The sequence below is a fragment of the Hibiscus syriacus genome, unplaced genomic scaffold (assembly GCF_006381635.1).
Source record: "Hibiscus syriacus cultivar Baekdansim isolate YM2019G1 unplaced genomic scaffold, ASM638163v2 tig00111338_pilon, whole genome shotgun sequence".
NCBI lineage: Eukaryota > Viridiplantae > Streptophyta > Magnoliopsida > Malvales > Malvaceae > Hibiscus > Hibiscus syriacus.
In genome coordinates, this window is record NW_024063064.1 from 1,292,150 (window position 1) to 1,315,149 (window position 23,000).

Below are 23,000 nucleotides of genomic sequence, written 5' to 3' on the forward strand. Positions count from 1 at the left end.
TCTGTTGGATTGGGAAGACTTAATACCATATGCGACAATAAATAATGTAAGTTAACACAAATACTATCATATATAAACAAGTTATTAATAGTAGACGTTTAACTTTGTTTGAGTTTTTATATTTTTAGGAGGCCAACATTCCATTAATTAGACTGACACCCACGGAGGCTGAGCTTGCCACTGATTGGTGGCAAGCTAGTCAACGTTTTCTTGATGGCACGAATGATGAGCAGCCTCCACTTCCTCTACTTCGAGAGCCATCACCTCACCCAGAGCCATCACCTGATCGACCCGACTATACACCTCTACAACGAGAGCCATCACCTATCCCGTCACATCATCGAGCCTCTTCTCCACCATCACCTCATGGGCAAAGATTCCACGACTTCTATCTCCCTGTTCTCCACCTCTACGGGATGAGTCAAGGGAGTTATGTGATGAGGTCAATGCCTTACGTGAGGAGATCGATACTCTACTCGATAACGATGGTGCATGGCGTGTGGAGGTGTCTACTTTACATGGTGAGGTTGCCGCTCTACGTGAGATGGTAGTATCGTTGTAGAATGAGGTTCATACTCTACGCAACGAGGTAAGTTTAAGATTTTCCATATTTAACTTGATGATAAATTTACTCGTAATTTCACTTAAATTAACCATTTCACTTAGATTGCTTAGTAAATTTATTCGGTTGCTGCCAATACTGCTAAACTGTTTATTAACACTGTGAAATTAGTATTTGTCTTTTTGTTTTGTCTTTTGGTTGAAGTAAATTTATTCGGTTGCTGCCAATTCTGCTAAACTGTGTATTCTTTAACACTGTGAAGTTAGTATTTGTCTTTGTTTTGTCTTTTGGTTGAAAGTTTGAAATATATTTGTCTTTGTTTTCACTGTTTAAATATCATGTCTGTTTATTTACTGATATTTGTATTTAATTATTTAGCGGACCGATAAGGTGGATGCTTTACGTCGGGTTTTTCTTGCACGACAGAGTTCACGCATCAGACGGCGTGCATGTGCTATTAAGTCTCCGTATACCCCAATAGTGCAAAGACACCGCAAGAAGAAGCCCGACTCGCCTGTCATCCCTCAAGAGTCCACTCCTATCGTTGAAGAGGCCCCTATCATTTCTCGAGAGTCCCCTCCCACCGTTCAAGAGGCCACTGTCATCCCTCAAGAGTCCACTCCTATCGTTGAAGAGGCCCCTATCATTCCTCGAGAGTCCCCTCCCACCGTTCAAGAGGCCACTGTCATCGTTGAAGAGGTCCCTCCCACCATTCAAGAGGTCGATTCACATGGCGTCATATGTAGGATTCTTGAGAAACCCTCTGACATGCCGGACATGATGGATTCAAGTTGGCTCTCGTATGAGTTACCGGACAGTACCATACCGGTATCTGAAGTGGAGAGGAAACAACTACCGGACACAATTCTGGATAACACCCTTTGGGCTAAGACCGCATTTGATTTTTATCTACATGAGCGAAGCCAGGGGTGTTTCACTGACATATGCAAGCTCAATGATGATATCTATTTGTTGCTTGATCGGTATTGGTGGGGCGTATTATTAGGGGTCGAAGACAATGGCTATTTCGATGGAGGAGTAAGTCTTATATTTTTCTTATATTTTAATTTGATTATTTTTTTGTAAATTTATGTAAGTTACTAATATATGTCTTTTTTTGTAAAACAGCATATCGATGCGTGGGTGTCACGTCTTCTAATAATTAGGAAACTTAAGGAAAATAAAAGAAATACACGATATACAATTATGCCGACGTCTTTTAACGCCGTTCACTTGAAGAATCAACGAGATGAATCATTTGCGTTGGGCAATGGACAAGCTAAACTTTATCCTGTATGGTGGGAGGTCGATAAGGTTAGTGTTTATTTTAGATTGAGTTTAAAGGTATTCATAAATAAGTGCGCAAATGAATGAATTATTACTTATGATTGCAGGTGTTTATCCCTGTTTTGGAACGTAACCATTGGCTTCTCGTCGAGCTTCAGATCCCATCCCTTAAGGCAATAGTATATGACAACATGATAAATTACATATCATTGGCTGATTTAAGAGATATTATTAAGGGATGAGCTCTTATTTGGCTAAATTCTTGGATGCGATAAATTATTGGACTCGTTCTGGAAACAAGAAGCCAAAGAAGCTCAATATTACAGTTAGCAGAGACGAGACCGCACCACAACAAACGAAAGGACCCAGAGGGGATTGTGGTCCTCTCGTATGCTTGGCGTTGGACCGTTTGATCACAGGAAGTATAAAGTATCTACCTCCCACCGATATAGATAGAGCTGCAGTAGGCTTGTGGTTTCAACATTATATGGCTAGATCGATATATACGAGACGCTACCTACCTGTATCCGCGTTATAAAAATGTCCATAAACAATTGGTATGTTTATAGGCTTGTGGTTTGAAAATGTTTGGTTAAGTACCTAGAATTCAATAATTTGCTGTTTGTAGGTTTTAGATGTGTAGAAAGTGTTGTTTGAACAAATGTTTGGTTTATGCAAGTTAATCTCAGAAGTGAGCTGCGTGAAAATGATGTATGGCTGCAAAAGTTGATTCAATAGTAGAAGTGTTATTTTCTCTAATAATTATTGCTTATTTTTTGATTGTTTAATTGATTTGTAAAAGGTGATTTGTAAAAGTTGATTTGTTTAATTGATGTTAACATAATTCTTATTTGTTCTTGTTTAATTGATTGAAATGTAATGGTTGATTTTGTTGATTTCAATCTGCATTATGTTGAAGGCAAAAAGTACTATCGCAATGCGAAATGAAAATCGCAACGAGAAATGAAAATCGCAACGAGAGAATCGCAACGCGAAATGAAAATTGCAACGAGAGAATCGCAACGTGAAATTAAATTCGCGTTGCGATTTTCATTTCGCATTGCGATTCCCTCGTTGCGATTTTCATTTCGCATTGCGAAATTAGCGTTGCGATTTTCATTTCGCATTGCGATTCTCTCGTTGCGATTTTCATTTCGCATTGTGATAGTAATTTCCGCGTTGCGATAGACATTAAGATGATTGCCTATTAAGTGATAACAATTGAACAGATCATAGCAATTTTCAAACTCAAGTTACTAATACATGCCTAACTAAAAATGTTAAAAGTTCACACATAAAATCTACATAATACAACGTTTGCTTTTAAAAATCACCTAAGTTAACAGTCCCAAAAGGTGAAGCCAGTTGTGATTGGGATTTTAAAGATGATTGCTATTTTGATTGCCTTTTTCTTGACACCATATGAGCTTTGGATTTTGATGATGATCCATATTTTGGTAGAGGAAAAGATGATTGTGATGGCACTGGTGATCCACATGTCAACCTTGTATGACCACTTTCCTTGCACCGACTACATGTCGATCTCTTCTTCTCTTCACCCTTAGACGGTATACGATCGTGACTTTTTGGTCGGCCAGGTAGCCTTCTGTCCATGGCTGGTGGCAAAACTGTTTGTAAGTCATCTGATATGTTCCACTCAGAAGGATGTGGAATAGGGTAGATAATCTCGGCATAAGTCTGTCGATATACTTCTGTAGTGTAGCAATCCATAGCGTATGTGCTTGAATCATCTTGGTTTAGATGAAGAGCAACTTTTATAACATGGCCACACGGATAACCAGATGTTTTCCATTTCATACAACTACACGTTCTTGCATTTAGATCGACAAGCCCATTTAAGTTATTATCCAGTACTTCAAACAAAGTGTTTGAACATGGTTCAACTCTCCATGACGTTGACTTCACAACACGTTTCGTTATCTTTTTTTCAGTCCATGGTGTAACACGATGTTCCAATGTTCCTGTAAATTTAAATAAATAATACTTAGTAAAATATATGATAAGTTACGAATTCAAAGAAATAATACCTGCATGGTTTCTTTTCTTGTAGTACCACTGTTGAATAGAGGCTCAAAAAAACTCCATTAACATAGTAATGGGTAATTTCTGGGAATGACGACTTAGAGCGTTGATTGATTCTGCACTATTAGACGTCATGAAACCATATCTTGCTCCAAGTTGATGTACTCTTGACCATCTTTCAAACCCGACATCTTCTAGTGTTTGAGCACACTGAGGCAAAACACGTCTTAAACAGTTTATATGCTTATTGAAATCCACTTCCCGATAAGCTTTTACAGCCTTCCAGTATGTCCATTTGTGCTTTTTTATACCAACATACCTTGATTTTAGATTTCTATACAAATGAACACCACAAAGTCCATGAAAAGCATCTGGGAAACACCTTCTAACAGCGTTGTCAATTGAGTTTGCCCTATCGGATATGATTGTCAGATTGCTAATAGGACCTATGCAATCCCTAAGATGCCCCATAAACCATGTCCATGAATCAGAGGTTTCAGATTTGCCAACCCCGTAAGCTATTGGCAATATTCCATTGTTAGCATCCATGGCTACTGCTAATAAGTTTACTCCAAGGTATCGACCTTTCAAATGTGCTCCGTCAACTATAATAATTGGGTGCATGCAAGTAATAAACGAACGAATCTACAAAATAATATACACAAGAAATATAATCATTTAAATGTGAAATGCATGTAACTAACAGAAATGAGTCAACAGAATTATATTGATTTACTAACCGCAGCACCAATGGTGATAAACAGCAACTCAAAGCGTCCATCTCTATATGTTTTGATATGAGTTACCGACCCAGGATTTTTCAGCTTTAAATTGTGACAATAAGCCAGCAGTTGGGCAAACAATGCTTCTGGCGACCCCCTCAACAATTCCAAGGCATAACATTTGGCTCTCCAAGCTTGAGAATATGATATACTAATCTTGAACCGAGCATTCATGTCAGTCATAATTTCATGTCCCCGATATACCCTGCCATTCAAAAACATTAACTCAGCCAGAAAACCACCCAACACCTTTTTGTTTGCCTGTCTATGGTTAGGAAAAACTTGGGTTCTTGAACATATATGTTTATCAATAAAAGTCCTAACTTGAAACATTTCACAATCTTTTATCCTCTTTGCAATCATACGCCACGTACAGTTTTTGTCAATCATACACCTTGTTTCGAAACGATCTTTGCTTGATTTGTTAACTTTTAGTTGATAGCCATCTTCTACACATTTCATATACAAAGCTATCTTCAAGTCTTCCTTTGTATCAAAACAATCATCTTTCTTGATACGAATAACTTTTGTGTAATAATCAACTGCTTTCTTTACCAACTCTTCTTCCGGTATCTGAAGTAATTCTGGCATATTCCAGTTATACTCCCGTGGCATTTTCTTTTCTTCGGGGACTTTTTCTTCTTCTTTTTCTTCTTCTTTTTCTTCTTCAGGATTATATGAATTACAGAATGGATGTTCAACATGTTCATTCACAGCCTCCACTTCCTCCTCATTATCATCAACAACATCTTCCTCGGCAACAGTTGTTTCATCATCAAAATTCGGGTATTGACCAATATCAAAATCATTACACGCAGGGTCTGTTTCTTCTTCTGAAACATCATCAAAATCCGAGTATTGACCAATATCAAAGTCCGGGTATTGACCAAGATCAAATTTCGAATACTGACTAGTACTCACAATTTTTTCTCTTGGCTCATCATCGTCTAATTGGTCAATACAAAAACCAAAATTTGGTGTTGAAAGTTTATTGGGATTTGGATTAGAGAAAGGTTGTAGGTTTTGAGAAAAACTTAGTTGATTACTACCCGCTACTGACCCAACAATACTACTTCTAGGTTCAACAACATACAATGTAACATCATCATTTGAAACACTAATGTAAGCAATGAATCGTTCAACATCTTCATTGTCGGTTAACAAATAAACTTTACCATTCCTCTGATAAGATAGCCTAAATCCACTTAGGGGATCTAAATTCAATTTCTTTGAAACACGTAACATTAGAGTTTCATAAGTTAACTTTTTTAATGACAGTTTTAGTTGAAGATTCATGGGTAAAGGCATATATTGTAAAACACCATGAACATTCTCCCATGACCCTCCAAAACACAAATCTATCCAAACATGATCAATATTAGATGATTTCATGGTTGTAAATTAATTTACTAAACAAACGAGCTGCGAAACTAAGACATGTTACCGGATGGGGAAGGATGTAGGAACGGATATAGGAACGGATGTCGCCGGAGAGAGTGATAGATGGAGATGGAATGAGATACGATTTAGGGATTTAGGTTATGAGTTGTTGCTTCTGCGTAGATATATACACAAAAAATTTGTGTTGCAAAACTAAAACCTATTGCGAACTTTGAAAATCGCATTGCGATTCGGTATTATCTCATTGCGAAAGTAAGTATCGCGTTGCGATTTTCCTAATTCGCAATGCGAATAATTAAATCGCAATGCGAATTTGGAAAATCGCAATGCGATACTGACTATCGCAACGAGATAATACAAAATCGCAACGAGATTCTGACTTTCGCAACGAGATTCTGAAAATCGCAATCATCTTCAAAATCCCAATCACAACTGGCTTCACCTTTTGGGACTGTTAACTTAGGTGATTTTTAAATGCAAACGTTGTATTATGTGTATTTTATGTGTGCACTTTTAACATTTTCAGTTAGGCATGTATTAGTAACTTGAGTTTGAACATTGCTATGATCTGTTCAGTTGTTATCACTTATTAGACATTCATTTGACTATCGCAACGGGGAAATCGCAACGCGAAAATGGCTATCGCAATTCGAAATGAAAAATCGCAACGCGAAAATGGCTATCGCAACTAGAAAATCGCAATGCAAAATGAAAATTGCATTGCGATTTTCTCGTTGCGATTTTCATTTCGCATTGCGATTTTCTAGTTGCGATAGCCATTTTCGCGTTGTGATAGTCTATTTTGCCTTCAACATAATGCAGATTGAAAATCAACAAATCAACTATTACATTTCAATCAATTAAACAAGCACAAATAAGAATTATGTACACATCAATTAAACAAATCAACATTTACAAATCATCTTTTACAAATCAATTAAACAATCAAAAAATAATAATAATTCTTATTTCTTCATAAATAATTGAATCAATGAATCAACAACTTTGTGACCCCGTACATCCATTTCACGCAGCTCACTTAAGGATTAACCTGCAGAAACCAAACATTTGCTCAAACAAGACTTCCTACACATCTAAAACCTACAAACAACAAATTATTGAATTCTAGGTACTTAACCAAACATTTTCAAACCAAAAGGAGTATATATGTTAACAAAACTTGCATTTGACTTACCAATTAACAATGGACACTTTCATAAGGCGGATGCAGGTAGGCAGCGTCTCAAATATATTGCTCTACCCATATAATGCCGAAACCACAAGCCTACTGCAGCTCTATCTATATCGGTGGGAGGTAGAAACTCTGTGCTTCCCGTCGTCAAACGCGCCAAGCACAAGCATACGAGAGGACCACAATCCCCTCTGGCGATTGTTGTGGCGCGGTCTCGTCTCTGACAATTGTGACATTGAACTTCTTTGGCTTCTTGTGTCCAGAATGAGTCCAATAATTAATCCCATCCAAGAATTTAGCCAAATGAGAGCTCCATCCCTTGATCATATCTCTCAAATCAGACAGTGATATGTAATTTATGATGCTGTCATACACTATTATCTTCAGGGATGGGAGCTGAAGTTGGACGAGAAGCCAATGACGACGTTCCAAAACAGGGATAAACACCTACAATCATAAGTAATAATTCATTTATTTGCGCACTTATTTATGAACACCTTTAAAAAATTTAAAAAATAAACACTAACCTTATCGACCTCCCACCATGCAGGATAAAGTTTAGCTTGTCCATTGCCCAACGAAAATGATTCATCTCGTTGATTCTTCAAGTGAACTGCGTGAAAAGCCGCCGGCATTATTGTATATCGTGAATTTTTTTTATTTTTCCTAAGCTTCCTTATTATTAGTAGACGTGACACCCACGCATCGATATGCTGTTTTACAAAAAAATACATATATTAGTGAATTACATTAATTTTTAAAAAAAATTAATCAAAATCATATATAAGACAAATATAAGACTTACCTCCCCATCGAAATAGCCACTGTCTTCAACCCCTAATAGCACACCCCACCAAGACCGATCAAGTAACAAAAACATTTCATTGTTGAGTTTGCTTATGTCAGTGTAACACCCTTGGCTCCGCTCATGTAGATAAAAATCAACTGCGGTCTTAGCCCAAAGGGTATTATCCACAATTGTTTCTGGTAGTTGTCTCCTCTCCACTTCAGATACCGGAAGGGTACTAGCCGGTAACTCATACGAGAGCCAACTCTCATCCATCATGTCCGGAACCGGTGGGGGTTTCTCAATACTTCGATATATTACCCCATGTGAATCGGACTCTGGAATGGTGGGAGGGACCTCTTCAACGATGACAGTGGCCTCTTGAACGATGGGGGGGGGACTCTTGAGGGAGGATAGGGGCCTCTTGAACGATTGGAGGGGACTCTTGAGGGATGACAGGTGAGTCGGGCTTCTTCTTGCGGAGTCTTCGCACCATTGGGGTGAACGGAGACGTAATAGCACGTCCACGCCGTCTGATGCATGAACTCCTTCGTGCAAGGAAAACCTGACGTAAAGCATCCACCTTATCGGGCCGCTAAAAAAAATTAATACATAAATCAGTAAATAAACAGACATGATATTAAACAAAGACAAATATGTTTCAAACTAGCATTGTATTCACCCAAGTCATTATTCTATCATAGTTCACAAAATGCTCAGATAACATTCCAGAAGTAAGCACTTATATAAACATTTAAAAGGACAATATATATAAACATTCCAGAAGAAGAATAGTTTACTTTCGCAACACGAAACTTAAAATCGCAACGCGAAAATTACTATCGCAACGCGGAAATGGCTATCGCAATGCGAAATGAAAATCGCAACGACAAAATCGCAATGCGAAATGAAAATCGCAACGACAAAATCGCAATGCGAAATGAAATCGCAACGACAAAATCGCAACGCGAAACACAAATCGCGATAGCCATTTCTGCGTTGCGATAGTCATTTTCGTGTTGCGAAAGTAAACTATTCTTCTTCTGCAAATTGAAACTTGAATGGATTGCATTACTTCAACCAAAAGACAAAAACAAAACCAAAAACAAATACTAACAAAAACAATTTAGCAGTATTGGCAGCAACCGAATGAATTAGGAGTATGAAAAATCTTAAACTTACCTCGTTGCGTAGAGTATGAACCTCATTCTACAACGATGCTACCATCTCACGTAGAGCGGCTACCTCACCGCGTAATGTAGACACCTCAACACGCCATGCACCATCGTCTTTGCGTAAAGTATCGACCTCCTCACGCAAGGCATTGACCTCATCACGTAACTCCCCTAACTCATCCCGTTGAGGTGGAGGTGGAGAACAGGGAGATAAACGTCGTGGTATCTTTGCCGGTTGCCTATCTTGTGGTGATGGTGGAGAAGAGGCTCGATGATGTGACAGAATAGGTGATGGCTGTCGTTGTGGAGGTGTATAGTCGGGTCGATCAGATGATGGCTCTGGGTGAGGTGATAGCTCTGGGCGAGGTGATGGCTCCCAAAGTGGAGGCTGCTCATCAACCGTTCCATCAAAAAAACGCTTACTAGCTTGCCACCAATCAGTGGCAAGCTCAGCTTCCGTGGGTGTCAGCCTCTGTAGAGGAGTGTTGGCCTCCTAACAATATAAAAGCTCAATCAAAGTTAAACGTGTACTAGTAATAACTTGTTTATAAACATATGGTAGTATTTATGTTAACTTACATTATTTATTGTCGTATACCGTAGTAAATCTTCCCATTGCAAGGTCCGTTTCCTCTTCCAGGAAATAGCCCTGGGAATATCATTTGAAGTTTTTATTGCATATGTCTTCATGGCGGGAAAGGCCTCAAATATCCAAATCTACAAACAATATAATAACAAACATTAGTAATTGTTAAATAATTACTTATAATTTTGGAAACATTATATAAAAATTCTTACCTTAAAGGCCCAAATAAAGCCTGTCAAAGTGTATTTGGAACCATCGCCATGCAAACTTTTTCGATCATCCAAGGCAGACGATAACTTATTCCATGTAGATTTCCATAAATACGAGCCCCACGGAAACAGGTTCCACGCATTTAGGTCTTCTACCAATTTGATTAGATCATTCGGAATAGGTTGTCTGGCCTCTCTGCCTAAAAAGCCGGCATGAAAAAGTATTAGAAGGCATACTCGGACAACATCGACGTCATCCATCTGAGTAAAACCATCTTTCTTATTCAATAAGCTCGTCAGGTCTTCCACGTGTAGATTCGGCCTCTCCAGCTCAGGAAAAACCCGGGATAACCATGATGGACGGGTAATGTGTCTAGTGTACCGACCTACATCATCGTGTCCGAAGCGTAGACCGGTGATTATGCAAAACTTCTCCCGCCCAAAACACATATATGCCGGTGGAAAATCAAACCATATCTCTTCATCACGACGTTGTATAGTATCTGGTAGATCCCTAGTCATGGTTTGAAGAAACAGGTGTGTCAACATCGCATCTCCACCGGAATGTTGTACTTTCAGCCATGGCCCGAAGCATGTATCCTCAAACATTTTTCTTTGTGCAGGTGAAAGCTTCGACGCAATTGTTTTGGCCAGGCTGACTTTATTTCTTAAGGTCAATTGAGCCGAATAAAAGTTCTACAAAAACAATAAACATACTAAGTTAGATATACCAAAAACTACACTGTGAAGATATACCAAAAACAATAATAAACATAAAGAGTAGTAGTTTATTCTTCAAACTTAAATTTGCAACACTGTGAATTTCGTATTTGTCTTTGTTTTTTGGTTGAAGTAATGCAATTCATTCAAGTTTCAATTTGCAGAAGAAGAATAGTTTCTGAAAATGAAAATCGCAACACGAAAATGACTATCGCAACGCGAATTTGACTATCGCAACGAGAGAATCGCAACGCGAAACTAAAATCGCGTTGCGATTTGCATTTCGCGTTGCGATTCTCGGTTGATTTAATAAGCAATCTAAGTGAAATGATTAATCTATTATTGAAATTACTAGTAAACTTATCATCAATTTCAATATGAAAAACCTAATAATAATGCAAAAATTTCAAAAAGAAAATAATTAAAAAAACTAACCCTCGTTGGTTGATTTGGTTGATTTTCCATTTCTGATTGTGGTGGCTCTGAGAGATGGAGATAGACGGATTTCGCCGGAGATGGGGAAGGATTTCGTCGGAGATGGGTGAGAGAGTGAGAGATGGAGATGGGATTGAGTTGTGATTTTAGGTTTTAGGTTATGAGTTGCGATTACGGGATATACTGTGGACGGTTCAGTGTTCCAATATATTAATATTCGTGTTTGGAATTTAAAAATAAAATACTTGGCCAGGATACTAATGACGCTTTGAAAATCGCATTGCAATTATGTATTATCGCGTTGCGAAAGTCAGAATCGCGTTGCGAAAGTCAGTATCTCGTTGCGATTTTGTATTATCGCATTGCGATTTTCCCAATTCGCGTTGCGATTTACTTATTCGCATTGCGAATTGGGAAAATCGCAACGACACTGTAAACCATCGCAACGCGAAATGCAACGCGAATTTGCGATAATGGAGATCGCGTTGCGAATTAGCGATCGCATTGCGATTCTGTTGGTCATTTTGGCAAATCCGAAAAAAGTTGGTTAAAATCGTATATTATATGGGAATTTTGGTCACTGAGGCGATTTTCTCTTATAAATATACATATCAATATAGGCTAAAAATGCACTTAGGGTACATGTATGAGCGTATACGTGGTATTTTCACATGATAGGGAAAACCAAACTATATAATAGACATAATAATGCTTAATATATGCTAATAAATATTATAGGATAATATGATTACTAATTGAACACAATGTCAATAAATAAATAACTTATTTAAAAAATATATATGAACGTAGATAACGACATAAGGTAATAATATTTACAAAATACATATGTAATATTTTATCGTACAACAAAAATTAATGAATAGTATAAAGAAGTAAAAAATTTGTATAAAGTAAACTATACTATGGAAAGAAATTATAACGTATATATGTACAATTTAAGGTAATAAGCATGTAAAGTAATATAAGGTGGAACATTAGTTTATACAGAAAAGTCAAAGGTATAAATGCAATTTAAAAAGGGAAAAATACTTATATTAGAAATAGAAAGATGTATTCATGGAGTTATTAGTATGCATAGAAGTAAATAAATAAATGTAAATATGACAAAGTTTATTAGCATAACAAAAGCAGAGTAAACATCATAGCCTTAAAAATGCAACGGACCGACGTCAAACTGACCGGGAAAACCTAAATGACGACCAAACAACCCCAAAGTCACCTCCTTTTTTCACTCTAGAACCTAGAAAACTAAAGGAAACTACCCCTATTTGGAGCGAGATCCTTCGACCGTTCAAATCCCTCTAACCAGACGGCCTCAACTCCGGTGTCCGACCACTCTCTTCCTATTTTTGATATTCTATTTTGGTTCTAAAACGCAAAGAAATGGGTACCCAAAAAAGGAAAATAACTCTGAGAATTTGTTGCCCTTTTTTTGTATTGCTTTCTTTGTTTTTGAAATGGAAAAAAACCCTCTTTCACATTCGGAAAGAAGCGGGAACTTCTACTGTGCGACGCCTAAAAAACGGCTAAAAAACGATGTGACCTGTTAAATAAGTGACCGGTTAAAATTTAGACCGGTTATGTTATATCATTTAACCTGAAATATTATCAAGTACAATAATATATTATGTAGCGCTTATATAATGTAATAGGTAGCGCTTATATTGACCTATTTTCTAACTAAACATGTATATTTAAACCGGTAACATTGCAAATTTATCTATTACATTAAAATTATTGGTTTTGATGTTTTTGGGGTTGATACAATTTTAAATGTATCGACACTTTATGCGTACACCTCGTTGTGCTTTCATTTTGGGAAAAAAGTATCGACACATATTTAAAGAGTGTCGATACATAAAGTAAACCTATTTGCTAATTAACCAGTATATTTTTACCGGTTACATTGTAAATTTACTTGTTTCTAGGTTTTTGTTCTTTGAGAAACTGATAACATGGTGGGTTTCCCAATGTTATTCTTTTGTTACTGTAAAGTTTTTGTTATTTTCTTACTGTGTTTTGCTTAAAATATCCAACTTTTTGTATTAAAAAATAAAAATTCTGAAAAAAAAATGACCACACAAGCACACTTTTTTACTACCGGTTTTGTCATTTCGAGACCGATTTTGTCATATTTTTACCTGTTATATTATTATGGATCGATACATTTTTATAAATTATTGACACTTTATTGGCGCTATAACTTCTTTTCTTTTAAATTCCAAAAGTGTCGATACTTATAATAAAGTATCGACACTTTCAACATATTCGGTAGCTCTTTACCGGTTTTGTCATTTCGAGACCGGTTTTGTCATATTTTTACCTGTTATATTGTTATGGATCGATACATTTTTATAAAGTATCGACACCTTATTAGTGCTATAACTTCTTCTCTTTTAAATTCCAAAAGTGTCGATACTTATAATAAAGTATCGACACTATCAACATATCCGGTAGCGCTTTACCTGTTTTGTCATTTATAGACCGGTTTTGTCATTTTTTTACCTGTTTTATTGTTATGGATCGATACATTTTTATAAAGTATCGACACTTTCAATATATCTGGTAGCGCTTTACCTGTTTTGTCATTTATTGACCGGTTTTGTCATTTTTTACCTGTTATATTGTTATAGATCGATACATTTTTATAAAGGATCGACATTTTCAATATATCTGGTAGCGCTTTACCTATTTTTTCATTTATAGACCGGTTTTGTCATTTTTCTACCAGTTATATTGTTATGGATCGATACATTTTTATAAAGTATCGACACTTTCAATATATCCGGTAGCGCTTTACCTGTTTTGTCATTTATAGACCGGTTTTGTCATTTTTTTACTGTTATATTGTTATGGATCGATACATTTTTATAAACTATCAACACAAACCGACAAGCTAAGTTTGCCGATTGCCAAATTTTTTAATATTTCTTCATGATTTCCACCTATTACATTATTATTACTCGATATTTCCGGTAGCGCTAAACCGAATTTGTCAAATATCTTTTAATATATCCGGTAACGCCGTATATTAGCCGTATATTAGTCCGTCTTTCCTGAGACAATCCCAGAAGAAGCTGTTACCATGCTTTTTACTTTCTTTGTATTGCTTTTTTTCTTTTTGAGATTCTCAGAATTTTTGCCAACCCCGGTTACAATGATTTCTTGGGGTTTTATAACCCATTTTTGAGGTTACAAGTGTAAAAATGAAAGGAAAACTGCTTGTTTTTTTCCCCTTCCATGGTTGTTGATTTGGTATTGATTTGGTGCTGTCATGAGACCGGTCGATCAGATTCCTGGTGCAGTAGTAGATGGCATGAGGCATCAGCGGATATCAAGGGATTATGTTTCCTTTTTTTTCTTGTGAAAAATTTGTGCTTACAAGGTTCAAGTAATCATGGAAATTTTCGAAAAATGTTTTTAAGGTGAAAAGCTTTTTAGGATTTGTTGGATATTATAATCGGTTCATAAAAGAACTTTTAATAATTGCAATTGTGGAAAGATATGGTATTCGTTTTGATTAATAAAGTCAAGAAACTTTTGAAAAATTAAAAAAAATATTAACAGAAGCTCTTATATTTATATAATTAGAATCTGAAAATGATTTTGTGGGTATATATTGATGCATCTCATAATAATTTAGGGTGTGTATTAATGTGAAATGAAAAGGTAGCGGCATATGCATTTCAAAAGTTCAAAACTCATAAAATAAATTATCCTACTCATGATTTGGAGTTGACTACAATAGTATTTACGCCAAAGATTTGGTGCCATTATTTTTATGGTGAAAAGTAGTGTTACATCTACACTGATAAAAAAGTTTAATGTATTTGTTATCTCAAAAGGATTTTAATTTGAGACAAAGATGGTGGATAGAGCTTATAAAGGATTATGACGTAACCATTAATTATCGTATGGGAAAGGTTAATATGGTAGTAGACACACTTAGCCGGAAAACATTCTTTACTTTGAGAGCATTGAATGCACAATTGACTTTAAAGGAAGATGGTGCATCAGTGGCAGAACTTCAACTTAAGACTATTTTGATAAGTCGAATTATGGAGTTGCAAACAAAAGTTGAAAATACTACTTAGAGAAAAGAAGCAAGTTGTATGTGGTGAATCTAAAGACATTGAAATAAAATATGGTGAATCTAAAGACTTTGAAATAAAGTAAGATGGATGCATATATTACAAGGTTCGTGAATATATTCCCAATGATGAGAAACTAATGAAGAAAATTCTTTCGAAAGCACATTACAATCCTTTGATTATACATTTGGGAGGCAACAAAATGTATCAAGGTTTGAAAAGTCAATTCTGGTGGCCTGGTGTGAAACAAATTATTATTGAGTTCATTGTCAAATGTTTAACTTGCCAACAAGTATAGGTGGATCGTTAAGTGCCATCAGGATTATTTCAACCAATCTCAATTCCACATTGGAAGTGGGAATTATTTTGGATTTTATAATTGGATTGACACTAACATCAAGTAAAAAAGATTCAATTTGGGTGATTGTAGATCGATTGACTAAATCAACACATTTCATACCATTTCGAACAGATTATGCCCTAAACAGTTAACAGAGTTGTATATTAAGGAAATTGTCAGACTTTATAGTGTTCCTAAATCTAGTGTGTCTGATAAAGATCTAATGTTCACTTCAAAGTTTTGGAGTGCATTACATGAAGCACTAATTTGGTTCATAAGACCCTAAGAGAGAGAAAATTCGGTTGATGGTAGAATTATGAAATTAAAGGTGAAATCATGTAATTCAAAGTGGAAATGAAGTGTAGGAAACATTGTAATTACAATGTTGTAATAGAATGAATTTTATAAATTTTCATATACTATATGTGTGTGGGTTAGATGGATTCTAACATGTGCTCTTGATTGTTTATGTTATGCATTTGATGTATTTATAGACATCAAACAAAATCGTGATCAAACTAGATGCAAAGGAAACACTACAGCAAAACAGGTTTTTTGCGGCTTTTTTTACTTATAGCGGCGTTTTTAAGCGCCACTAAAAACACATGCGGCATTATGACAAACGCCGCAAAAAGCACTGCTGAAAATAGCACCGCTAAAGTTAGCAGCATTTTCTAACAAAAAATGCCGCAATAGGTTTTGTTATTTAGTGACGTTTGTAAAAAAAATGCCGCAATAGGTATTGATGTTTAGCGGCGTTTTCCCTACAAACGCCGCAGTAGGTGTTGAGATTTAGCGGCGTTTTACTTACAAACGCCACAGAAGGTTTTGATATTTTGCGGCATTTTTCCATAAATGTCACAGAATGTGATGATGTTTAGCGGTGTTTTTCCCACAAACGTCACAGTAGGTTTTCAGATTTAGCAGCGTTTGTATCGAAAACGACGCAATAAGGTGTGAGAATTAGCGGCGTTTTTATTGAAAATGTCGTAATAGGTGTTGAGATTTAGCGGCGTTTTCATACAAATGCCGCTAAAGTTCGGTATATAGCGGCGTTTCTAGTATACAAACGCCGCTAAATGTATGGTATATTGCGGCGTTTTTTTTACAAACGCCGCTAAATAGCACAAAATTTAACAGTTTTAAAAATAATGTTTGATTATCCCAAATCTATTTTTTCAACCTGTTCCATTATCCAACAAACAAAACAACAATAACATATTCTCTTTATCCATAACAAACAACATAAAATCCAATATAATAAATAAAAGTTTTCATTAATATAATATAAGTTCAGTTAAACAAGGTTCAGTAACATTAACAGAATGCTCATGACATAAATGAGACTACGATGGTGGATTCTGAGGTTGCGTTTTCTGTATCATTAGCATCATATCATTGAGTCAATTTTCAAATTATTCACATCTCTGCTGATATTGTAACACCCCAATTTAGGGGCTAAATTTAAGAAATTATAAAGTGGTGGATTTAATTGGTATTTTGAAAGAAACGGGGGATTAAATTGTAAGATTTTAAAGATGGCATACCGTTTTAAGAAGTGCAGGAAGTTCAGTGGCTAAACTCTTGGTTTAGCCATTTTTAATTATGAGATATTATAAACCCCCCAGACTCCCGTATGTTTCTGGAAAATTTTCCAGTTTTTCTCTCCCGTTCTCCCTACTTCGAACTCCGATCTACTCGTCGTCCGACCTCCAAACGATGAGCCAAAACCACCATTGTGTTCGTTGTCAATCGAGGAACAAAACCCCTCAAACCTTTCGTCGTGAATCATCACCGTTCGTCGTGAATTTCAGTCGGAAGTATCGTCGGTAATAACTCGGTTTTAGTTGGTTTTTCATCGATTCACGACGATCGGGTCATCCGTTTACGACACCTCCCGCACCATCGTGTTCCTTGTGCCGTTCCGAGTCCACCGGTGTTCTCCTTTTTCTCCGACGGCGGCAGCGCGTGTGGAGGTGAAGCGGTCAAAGTTTCCGACGTTTCAAAATCGAGCTCTCCGCCGTTCAAAATTGTGAACCGAGCTTTGTAAGTATCTCGAAATCGCTCAAAATAATTTTAAGAAATTTTTCTATGAATTTTACGCTGCCGGAACAGTGCCCACGCGCCCCCACGCGCCGCCACTGCGAGTGGGGATAGTCTAAATGACCGGTTTGACCGGTTTTAGTGAATAGTTGACCGGTTTGACCGGTCACAACCCGACCCGACCCGTTTACCCGACCCGACCCGTTTACCCGACCTGTTGACCCGACCCGACCCGTTGACCCGACCCGTTGACCCGTTGACCGTTGACCCGTTGACCGTTGACCGGAGTTGACCACTGTTGACCAAAACTTTGACCGGCTTTGATCGGGCATTAAACGACCTTTGACTTCGACCGAGTATACCTATCCTGACATTTTTCGACGTTCCAAATCCGATTCCGCTGTTTGTTTTTCGAAATTCGAACCCGAAGGTCTCGAAATTGCCGGTCAAACCCGTTGACTTTGATTTTGACCGAAAATTCCAAATTTCTGAAAAGTCATATTTTATGCTTTCGACGTCCGGAATCCGAATCCGAAGTCCGTTTCGCCAAATTCGAACCCGGTAAGCCGTCTTTCACTGATTTATCACCCGATTCGATCCGTTTATCGTAATTAAGCTCCGTTTCTGATATAATTTATGTTGATATGTATCTGAGGAATTATTGGAAGTTGAATTGAAGATCAAAGGCATTCGAATGGAATTTTTATGGTCGATCGATATTGCACGAAAATCGAGGTAATACTTTACTACCTCTTTATGCTTTATAGAACATGTTGGTATTGGTAAATGCATGAATGAAAATGTTTGGTCTCATATGTGTAATTAATGAAGTTCTACACTCGATCTGAATACGGTAAAAAGGTTCAGTAATTGATTATGGTTCAGATGACTTTTATAAGAAATTAAGGGATTACTAGAATTAAATTACAAGTTATGTGCTTAGTGGTAAAGAAATCAACCTGGATCTGTAACTTGTAATTTATTTCATCAAAGGTTAAATGTTAAAGGCATTTGGATGTGAATTTATAAAAATACTCCGGTAGGGTAAAATTACGAAAATACCCTTGTGTTATAAAAAGACAAGATTGGAATATGGAAGTTAGATAAGAGGATTTTACAGACATATTGATCTGATAAAAATATTGATGTTTATAAGAAATGATAGTTATACGTAGACATTATGGATAACCGGTTTTTAACCCCAAGAGGGTTTATGCAAGATACTAGAAGTGTGTTAAGGGAATTATTTCAAGATCAGAGATTGTTCAAGAAAGCAATTAATCATAGGATCTTTAAATTATATTATTTTCGTTAAGAGCTAATATCGAACTTATCTGGTTAAGAAATTACGGAAATGCCCTTAAGAGGTAGAATAGTCTGAGATGACTCTGAATGAGAAAATACTTAGAGGATTCGTACTTAACTCGATTAAGTACGTATTTAATTGTTAAGATCCCGACTTAGTGCAGGAAAATTCATGATATTCCGTTTGTAAAATCTGAGAAGGCACTTGACCCGAAAATATCCGAGAAATGAGTAAATACCTGAAGAATAATTTATCGGGGGTATTCTGCTGTCAGAATTATTCGAAAGGACTGAAACAAATAATGATATTGAATTAATAATAAGACCGAATGGAGGAAAAATATTGAAATACCGTGGATCTGTAAAATGACAAAAATACCCCTGTAATGGAATGACTCAAGAATGTCACCAAGCTCAGGAATGATTGAATATCCTCGAGCTCTGAAATGAATGGAATAAAACTGAACATCAAAATTACCAAAATACCCTTATGGCCTAAATTTAGTAAATGTCTTGGATTAATTAAGGAATCCAAGTAAGCATATGTATTGGACTACCTTTAAAGGTAATGGGAAATAATTTAAGTGAGTATATCAACCCTAAAGCTATGTTAATACCTGAATGGCATAGATATTACTGGAATATGTGTTCGTCTTCTCAAGTTTGGCTCGATGACAAATTTTGGAAGTATTCAGTTCAGCTAAGATCTAGATCGTATTCAGTACTAAGAATTGAACGTTTGTTCGATAAATCAACCACGAATACCAAATTGAATGGAATGGAAGTACAACATGTATCTGAAATTCAGGAACGTTTAAATTATTCGGGAAAATCCCGAAGTAACTGGATTGGACTTGAATGTTAAATGAACTAAGTAACCTCAATGACTGAGGATTAAGTAAGAGATTGGAATAAGTTTGGAAACTCGGATGAACTTATATGATATATTATCCCTATGGATTTTGAACCACAAATCAAGTACGTCAGCATTTCATGGTATAGTTGAAACATGGAAATAAAATAAAGACCATTAGAATATTTGCTTGTCTCCTTAAGATCTATTCAGTGATGACTCAGATGATGATTTATGGATAAGAATATTTGGTATTAAAGAGTAAATACCCTGAAAGGTTAATGAATTGACAAGTTGGTAAGTATTGGTTCTAGAAGCTATTCATCTGGAGTTATTCGATATTCGGATTAATCGTCATAGATTATAAAGATTTTGAATACCTTCAAATTTCGTAGAGCTTCAGAAAAGTGTTCGAATAAGATGATCCCGATGAATCATATCCTGAATAACCGATGATTTTGTCAGTTAACAAACTCTTCTAATAGTGATTCTAATTTCCGGCATTCTATTGGTAAACTGAAGATTTGCGTTTCTCTGCCCGATAAGATTATCCTGTATCTCTAAATAATATCTGGAAACTCTAGTGTGTTCCCTACTTATATGAATATTTTATCTGATTTCTGATTTGAATTCTGTTTTAACATCTGATCTGAAATCTGTTCTGATTCCTAAACTGGATTCTGTTATGATATCTGATCTGAATTATGTTTTGATTTTTGATATCTCCGTTTACCGACGGAGAAATGTTTTAAATGGGGGTATTGTTGAAGGATGAAGTTCCGCAGGTTCCTCGGCTTTGTGCTCAGGGCCTTATATGTTGTGTTGGGTTGGGTGTATGGTTCTGGGGAACCTACACATTATGTTGTGTTGGGATGGGGGTATATATATATATATGTTTTAAAAAGATCTGAAAAGTTACATGGTTTTTGGGAATACACTAGAAAACCTATTCTGATATCCTGAACCTAGACATCCGAAATATTTCCATCTGGAATGAATACTATTTGTTACTACCTGAAATATCCGTAGAATCTCTGCTCAGTATAAAGATCTGTAAATGTCTGAATCGATAAGGAAAAATATGTTTATTTGTATCTGCACGTTCTTCAGCATCATCTGGTAGTTCTGTATTACTGAGCTTTCCAAAGCTCACTCTATTACTCACATTTTCAGGTTAAAAGAATTGTACCAGAGCATCTATCGACTTCAGTAAGGGAGTTCTTCCGGCGTTGTTGCAGAGTATGGTACATGTGATTAGGGAGCATGTAATTGTATTTTGATTTATATACCAGTCTGAAAATCTGTTTTATTTTTAAATAGCGACAAATGATTTTATAAGTTTGCATGTTCTGATAAAAAAGTTTTAAATTTTCCGCTATTTTTACAGTGGGTCGCTCCGGTGGCCCTAATGTGACACCCCGGATCGGATAGGGCTACCCTTATCGGTCTGTGGGGGTTACATTTAGTGGTATCAGAGCTATGGTTTGAGTCAAAAATTTTCAAGTTAGACCGGCCGGTCGAATGTCAAAATATGTCTGATCAGTACATGCCCCTAGACTGCAATCATACCTCTCTGAGCCGGAACTCCAGGGCTGAGTCCTTATTTGTAACGAATAAACCGAAGTTTCTATCCGTTAAGGCTATACTTGTACAAAAAGGAATACCAGTAACATCTGTCTTAACGCAGTAAAGTACCTTAGCCATGTGAGAGTTATTTATCTGAGAAATTCTGACTCGACTCCAGAAATAAAATTGAGATATGTTGCTGCTCTACGAGCCTATTCACGTAACCAAGGCTGAATTGATTTCACAAGGATAAAGTGTTTTGATTACTTACTTGGACTGAGGGAGAATTCTGAAGAGATTGATTACTCGAGAAAATTTTCGTTCAGATTCTTTTATTGAAATAAGGAAAATTTATGATAAGAATGAATGCTCAGCTGGTTAAGGATAAGTGGAGGAATCGTACTTTTATAAAAGCTATTGATAGATTTGAAAGAACTGATGGAAGTTTCATTTATGCAATTATGTGACATGAATGAATTTCGAGGACGAAATTTTTTTTAAGGAGGGGAGAATTGTAACACCCCAATTTAGGGGCTAAATTTAAGAAATTATAAAGTGGTGGATTTAATTGGTATTTTGAAAGAAACGGGGGATTAAATTGTAAGATTTTAAAGATGGCATACCGTTTTAAGAAGTGCAGGAAGTTCAGTGGCTAAACTCTTGGTTTAGCCATTTTTAATTATGAGATATTATAAACCCCCCAGACTCCCGTATGTTTCTGGAAAATTTTCCAGTTTTTCTCTCCCGTTCTCCCTACTTCGAACTCCGATCTACTCGTCGTCCGACCTCCAAACGATGAGCCAAAACCACCATCGTGTTCGTTGTCAATCGAGGAACAAAACCCCTCAAACCTTTCGTCGTGAATCATCACCGTTCGTCGTGAATTTCAGTCGGAAGTATCGTCGGTAATAACTCGGTTTTAGTTGGTTTTTCATCGATTCACGACGATCGGGTCATCCGTTTACGACACCTCCCGCACCATCGTGTTCCTTGTGCCGTTCCGAGTCCACCGGTGTTCTCCTTTTTCTCCGACGGCGGCAGCGCGTGTGGAGGTGAAGCGGTCAAAGTTTCCGACGTTTCAAAATCGAGCTCTCCGCCGTTCAAAATTGTGAACCGAGCTTTGTAAGTATCTCGAAATCGCTCAAAATAATTTTAAGAAATTTTTCTATGAATTTTACGCTGCCGGAACAGTGCCCACGCGCCCCCACGCGCCGCCACTGCGAGTGGGGATAGTCTAAATGACCGGTTTGACCGGTTTTAGTGAATAGTTGACCGGTTTGACCGGTCACAACCCGACCCGACCCGTTTACCCGACCCGACCCGTTTACCCGACCTGTTGACCCGACCCGACCCGTTGACCCGACCCGTTGACCGTTGACCGTTGACCCGTTGACCGTTGACCGGAGTTGACCACTGTTGACCAAAACTTTGACCGGCTTTGATCGGGCATTAAACGACCTTTGACTTCGACCGAGTATACCTATCCTGACATTTTTCGACGTTCCAAATCCGATTCCGCTGTTTGTTTTTCGAAATTCGAACCCGAAGGTCTCGAAATTGCCGGTCAAACCCGTTGACTTTGATTTTGACCGAAAATTCCAA